Genomic DNA, 6,000 nt, shown 5'->3' with positions numbered 1-6,000 from the left:
TAAAGATTCGGGGGACTTACGCCCCATATCTCAGGGCTTACACCTCGCCTCGTCAGAGGTAAAACGCCTCGGCTCGCGCCCCCGCCTTTTAAAACATNCTCGCCTTTTAAAACACTTATATATATATATATATATATATATATATATATATATATATATATATATATATATATATATATATATATGGGGATATACTTTAAATGACTTAAATATTATATTTTTAGAGAGAAAATTGTTGTAAAAGTAATACTTTAATAATTTAGATTCTATTTATCCCAACTTCATACTCTTCAGATAAAGCTCTAAATATCCAATTTGTATGTATACAAACAATTGAACAAAATGGACACCCACTTTCAACCATATACATAAAAGTCTTTAACTTTTATTTTACTATATGAGATCTTACCTGTGTAGCTTATTTCATTTGTCGGGTTTGGCATGTTCAATCACTTTATTGGCACAAGCAATGAATTTTTCTTTATTACTTGTCATATTAGTATTGGTGAACTTAAGCACAAATTTAATTTAAGGGACCTATACATAGTTGATCTTCTATGATAAATATATTCATCGAATAAAAGTTTTGAAAATAGGTGTATGAAATGTTAAGACTACTCATGTTGTTCCAATGAGAGGTTGAACACTCCAGAAGAGACTGAAATTTTGAAAAATAAGAGCAACAACAACTCTGTATATACACGTAGGATGATATTCTCAAAAAGGGACGAGAGAGTATACTTGGATGCTCCTGTCGCTACCCCAGTTTTCCCATCTCATGATGTCGTCATGACACCTAGTCTCTAAAACTAGGTAAGCCTAATATTTAATAATAACTTAACAGAAATAATCAAATAGAGATACTAAAGTAAAACAGATAAACTCATATAAACTTCAAAAATAGGATCTCAACAACATATTTCTCGAAATCGGTGGAACGGAGTTAAGTTCTACAAAATAATCTAAAACATCCACTTGTCACGACCCAAAACCAAGCCGTTGTGATGGCGCCTATCGTGGAACTACGCAAGCCACCTACTCAACCATTTCAACACAACAAAGCTTTGAAAAATATGGAAGCAATTAATATTTAAGGAAAACCTTTTAAAACCAGAATAAAATTCGCAACCCAATACAACTCTCTCCCATAACCGGGGTGTTATCAAGTACATGAGCATCTATACAGGGATATGGTCTAATACAATGTCTAGGGAATAAGAACTGAAATATAAATGAAAATAAGGAAGGAGAGTCAAGGTCTGCGAACGCCATGCAGCTACCTCGATAATCTCCAAAGATCCTGACTCCACAACTCAACAGCCGCCGTGACCGGAAGTACCTGGATCTGCACGAGGTGCAAGGTGTAGTGTGAGTACAACCAACTCAGCAAGTAACAAGACTAAATAAAGAGCTGAAGATAGTGACGAGCTACACAGTTTTAGTTCAATTTCAGTAATCTCAATATAAGAAAATAAGCATGCTTTCAAGTCCGTCAATTTAAGTCAAATCAGTTAATTCATGTCAAGCTCAAGCAAAACAGGATGTAATATCTCTCGGAGATTTCAAAACAGTGATATATGGTAGCTAAGAACAACAATAATGACATCAAATGCATCCTCTCAGAGCAACAGTCACTCAGCCCTCCCATTCACTCCAACCTCACAATCACTCTTTCCTCACAGTTACTCATTCCTCTTAGTCGCTCGGCACTCGGCACTCGCACTCAGTAGGTACCTGCGCTCATTGGGGGTGTGTACAGACTCCGGAGGGGCTCTTCAGCCCAAGCGCTATATCAAGCAATCATGGCATAAATCAATGAAACATGTTGTGACGTACAACCCGATCCCAAAAATATCCTCACAATCAGACCCTTGACCTCACTCAATCATCAACCTCTCCAGTCTCTCGGGCTCTCAGAAATCATGAAAATCAGCCCAAGCAGCAATTATATGATGTATCAACAAGGAATAATAGAGACTGAGATATGATATGCAAGTAAAACTGAGACTGAGTACAAACAACAATTAGCAGGTAATTCAACATGTAACACGGCCTCTATGGGTCCCAACAGTACCAGCACATAGCCTAAATATGATTTCTATCATGATGTGCACTCAAATTTCTATAACACATGGAGAGCATATAGCAAACAACAAATTATTCAACTTTACAGTTCCATGAAATGGACCAAGTTACAATTCCTACGGTGCACGCCCACACACCCGTCACCTAGCGTGTGCGTCACCTCCAAACCAACCACAAAACACAAAATACGAGGTTTCATACCCTTAGAACCAGATTTAGAACTGTTCTTAAACCACAATCCGAGCAAATCTCTACTCCAACACACCTTTGCCTCGCGAATCGGCCTCTAAATATCCCGAATCTAGCCTTAAATAGTACAATACAATCAACACGGGCTAAGGAATCAATTTCACTAAAAAATATGAAGTTATTAATCAAAAGTCCAAAATTGGCTCAAAGCCGGCCCTCGGGCCCACGTCTTGAAATTCGATAGAAGTCATAAAACCCGAAAGGCCATTCAACCACGAGTCCAACCATACCAAATTTATAAAATTCGACACCAAGTAGTCACCCAAATCCCTAAATAAAACTCTCAATCCCTAGCCTCAAACCCCCAAATTTCACCTCAAAACCACACAATCTAGGTGGGAAAATCAGTGAGGAAACAAGATTAACAAATAAAAAAAAATAAGCACAAGTGACTTACCTCAAGGATCTCCTAAAAAAACCTCTAAAAAATCACCTTAGACCGAGCTCAAAATGTTAAAATGAAGCCAAAATCGCGAACCTTTGTTTTTAAACATTCTGCCCAGGCTTTTCGCTTCTGTGGATCATTTAGCCACTTCTGCGGCACCGCTTTTGCAGTCATTATCCGCTTCTCCGGAAAAAAAATCCACTCCCGACCTGGTGCACCTGCGGCCAAGCTTTCACTTCTGCGGGTGCACACCTGTGGGCCCTGTCCCGATTCTGCGACTCCAACTCGTCCTGCCCTTTTCCGCTTCTCCGGAAGGCTCTACGCGGATGCGCTTTCGCATCTGCCTAGATGTTTCCGCTCCTGCGACCACTGCCACTTCCGTTCCTAGTCGCTTCTGCGGATCCCATCTCGCTTCTACGAGCTCACGCCTACGCTCACCACTCCGCAGGTGCGATTGCACCAGAACTGGTGAGCTTCAGCATTCCCTCAAACTCCAATTCGATCCGTTAACCATCTGAAATCACCGGAGGCCCGTAGGACCTCATCCAAACATACCAACAAGTCCTAAAACACGATGCGAACTTAGTCGAGCCCTCAAATCACGTCAAACAATATCAAAAATACGGATCGCACCCTAATTCAATCCTATTGAAATTAAGGAATTCCAACTTCTACAAACGACGCCCGAAACCTATCGAATCACGTCCGATTGACCTCAAATTTTGCACACAAGTCACAAATGATACCATGGAACTACTCTAACTCCCGGAATCCCAATACGACCTTAATATCAAAAAGTTCACTCCCGGTCAAACTTTCTGAATTTCTAACTTTTGCCGTTTCAGTCACGATCCGAATTTCCCACCGTCGGGACCGTGATGGCGCCTAACATTGTACCCGCTAGGCAAGCCAACGTTACTGATTATTTTACCTTTTTCCTTTATCTTTTAGCCATTTACCAGTTAATATAAGAAAATCAGCGGAAACAAAATGCGGAAGAACAGAATCTAACAGATTAACTTAATGCAAATACGAAACCATGATAACACTCCACCCAGAACTGGTGTCACAATCTCACGGACGGTCTACAAATACTACAAATAAAGGTTTGAACAATGAAATACACATCTATCTCGGAAATAGATAAAACAGAAAAGAAACAGGATAGAAGTGGACGCCAAGGCCTGCGAACGCCTGCAGGACTAACTCGGGTCTCCACTGGACTGAAGGCAGCAACCTCGAACTACGGTGCGTATGCTCCAGTATCGGGATCTGCACAAAAAGTGCAGAGTGCAGCATCAGTACAACCGACCCCATATACTGGTAAGTGTCGAGCCTAACCTCGGCGAAGTAGTGACGAGGCTAGGACACGACAAACATCACAAACCTGTGCAGTTAAACAATATCTAACAGAATAACGATAATAGAAGCTAAACAAAAATTAACGGGAAGGGCAACATGCTATGGGGGATACTAGAGTAAAGGAACACATAAATAGTGGAAATGAAGCAATTAAGGCACTTGAACCGATAACAACAAATAATCACAGCAAACAGAAAATGAATGCACGACATCACCCTTCGTGCTTTTACTCTCAATCCTCACCATGCAATCAATAATAAAATGTGCACGGCATCACCCTTCGTGCTTTATCACTCTTCCTCACCATGTGAATAATAAGAATGTGCACGGCATCACCCTTCGTGCTTTATCTCTCTTCCTCACCAGATGCATCAATATAAATGTAAATGTGCACGGCATCACCCTTTGTGCTTTATCACTCTTTTCTCACCATATGCATAAGTATGAATGTGCACGGCATCACCCTTCGTGCTTTATCACCCTTTCCTCACCCAAACAGCAGAAACAATAACATCCCGGCAAGGGAATCAACAATTGAAACAAATACATCCCGGCAAGGGAATCAACAATAGAAACAAATACATCCCGGCAAGGGAATCAGCTATAACCAATCTCGTTCCAACAGTTAACTTCATAAAATAAATCTCAACTTAAGCCAATACTCAACAATGGTCAATTACCAAGAAATTATCATATGTCTTGTCCAACATGGATAATCATCAATTTAAGCATGGACAGTACATAATAAGAATCACAACAGTCACAGTATAGGACTCACGGGCATGCTCGACACCAACGTATAGATACTCGTCACCACACCTATACGTCGTACACAACACTAACATGTAGAAAATAAGACACAACACCTATTCCCTCAAGCTAAGGTTAGACCAAACACTTACCTCGATTCCACGGCCAAACTCAAGCCTCAAATACCGCTTTCCCCTTAGATTTCGTCTCCAATTCACTTGTATCTAGCCATGACTAACTTAACAACATCAATAAATGCTAAAGAATTCAACTCAAATGCTTAATTATAGGTTTTCTATCATTTTTCCCCAAAAAGTCAAAAATCGACCCCGGGCCCGCTTGGTCAAAACTCGAGGTTCGGACCAAAACCCATTCACCCACGAGCCCAAATATGTAATTAGTTTCGGAATCCGACCCCAAATCGAGGTCTAAATTTCCAATTTTGTAAAAACCCCAATTCTTCCCAAAATCCCTAATTCTACCATGTAAGAACAAGATTTAGGCCTAGAAATCTAATGGGTGTTGATGGAAAATGAAAGAGATGAGTTTAAGAACACAAACCTATGATTTGGTGTTGAAATCCCTCTTCAAAAATCGCCCAAGGTCGGTTTCTATGGAAGAAAATATGAAATTGTGGAAGACTCCCGTTTTGATTCTGTTTTTAAAACACTGGACAGACTTTCTTCGCATTCGCGAAGCATTGCGGCCAGAAGGGCCTTCGCGTTCGCGATGAGCTGCTCGCATTCGCGATGGTCTGTCCCCCCTGACCATCGTGTTCGCGGGCCTGGGACCGCGTTCGCGAAGAGCAACTCAGAGACTTCCCCAGCCCCCCTCCATTACACTACGCGTTCGCGTATGGCCGGTCGCGTTCGCAAAGAGCAATCCCCCTAGTGCTCGGCGTTCGCGATCAAGGCCTCGCGTTCGCGTAGAAGAAACCCCTCCCTAGCCCAGCTTGCACTTCGCGTTCGCGAGAGTGTGCTTCGCGTGCGAAGCACAAAGGATCAGAATACTAGAAGCAGCAATACAGCAGAAGTTCCTAAGTCCAAAACATCCCGAAACCTATCCGAAACTCACCCGAGCCCTCGGGGCTCCAAACCAAATATGCCCACAAACCTAAAAACATCATACAGACTTACTCGTGCGATCAAATCGCCGAAACAACATCTTAA

This window comes from Nicotiana attenuata, chromosome 9, assembly GCF_001879085.1.
Source record: "Nicotiana attenuata strain UT chromosome 9, NIATTr2, whole genome shotgun sequence".
Lineage (NCBI taxonomy): Eukaryota > Viridiplantae > Streptophyta > Magnoliopsida > Solanales > Solanaceae > Nicotiana > Nicotiana attenuata.
The sequence above is the reverse complement of the archived record's forward strand: the minus strand, read 5'-3'. Positions refer to the sequence as shown.